The sequence below is a fragment of the Rosa chinensis genome, chromosome 2 (assembly GCF_002994745.2).
Source record: "Rosa chinensis cultivar Old Blush chromosome 2, RchiOBHm-V2, whole genome shotgun sequence".
Taxonomy (NCBI): Eukaryota; Viridiplantae; Streptophyta; class Magnoliopsida; order Rosales; family Rosaceae; genus Rosa; species Rosa chinensis.
The window spans coordinates 52,595,605-52,597,023 of NC_037089.1; the positions used below are offsets into that span (position 1 = coordinate 52,595,605).

The 1,419-nt window shown below is 39.0% G+C and overlaps 1 long non-coding RNA gene across 1 annotated transcript; it reads right to left on the reverse strand.

The window, feature by feature from the left end:
* Positions 1–216: 216 nt before the first annotated feature.
* On the reverse strand, positions 217–755 carry LOC121051416. The gene is made up of 3 exons (XR_005805654.1): positions 624–755; positions 439–537; positions 217–338 (listed from the first exon to the last, which is right to left on the reverse strand). It is a non-coding gene; the product is annotated as an uncharacterized LOC121051416 (long non-coding RNA).
* Positions 756–1,419: the final 664 nt, after the last annotated feature.

Here is a 1,419-nt window from a genome sequence, read left to right on the forward strand (position 1 = left end):
TCTAGAAAGCCTATTTGTGAGGGCATGTTGGCAAGGCCGGAAAGGTGGCTTCCCAGCGACGGATTTGCGACTTCCGGATACCGTAGCGTAGCTTGAACATAGGGCTACAAGATGCAAGTAGCGGTTGGGCCTCACCATGTCTCGTGGATGTCCCAAAGTGGGTGTTACTTATGCTTGGTGATGTAGAGAACTAGCTTGCTAGTGTAGGTATAAACACTTACTCAAAAAACATCTTGGCAGTCACAATCCTACATCAAACTCTGCATATAATCAGCCACTTCAATGCGCACCTCGTCAATTTGATTTTGGCTATATGACTTCCGCGTCTTTACCGCCCACTAGTAATATATAAACAACACATAAGGCACAGTGATTGGGTAAACAAGCTAATATTTAATTAATCCAAAATGTTGTTTGAGATATAATATATGCATGTACCTTGGTATGAAATGAAAGTGTCTCATCCTCTATGATCTCTTTCATGTATCGCATAACATGATAGCCACACTCAACTCCACCTGGTTGTTTAGGTACGCCCTATTTATTGAAGGTATTCAATTAGACAAGCATTGACATACTAGAAGCAATGTATTATTCCAGCCAAACACATGTATAAGTCTTACCGGAAGCGATTTCACTTTAGGCAGTTTGTTAACCCTACCAGTTTCAGCATTGAAGGTTTTCATCGCACTGCACAACCATTGTCATTACTCAATTTAAATGCTCAATGCCAAGGAAATAGGTTACAATGCAAAACTACAGAACTCCTACTGTTGAAGGCTTTAGGAAATGGGTACCGTTGCTCAACACAAAGCTAATAGAAAGAAATGTAAATATTGGTGTAGATATAGATGATTGGGTCAGTTTACATGGGATGATATTTTGCTTGGTTTGTCATTCAATCTCAGCGCTGAAGTAATTGTGAGGTTGTTTTGTCATTCAATCTGAGTGGTGAAGTATTTTGTGTGATCCAACTACCATACAAGATAATCTAATATTAGAAAATGCTAATATATAATGTAGTACTTACTTGATCACTGAAGTCTCCCATACTTGATAATGGACTGGTTTTGGCAATGGATCTAAGATGTAGATTTCACCCTCCCATAGGATAGTTAATATCCAATGCTGTCTGCAGTAAACATAAAGCCCACATTATGCAGAATATAATACCAGGCAAGACTATATTCAATTTACTAAGAATATTGCAGCATTACCCCGGATTGTAAGGCATGAAGAATATACGATCAGATTTTCCCTCTTTTAATCGATCAACTAAGTACCGTACGAAGTCCGGTCTTTCACAATTAAATGTGGCTGCCGGATCAACAAAAGCAAAGGTGTCCAATGCATCTCTTTCCGTAAGAAGTTCATGCAAGCACCTGTGTCAAAATCAAATACATCAAATTGCAGCCAAAC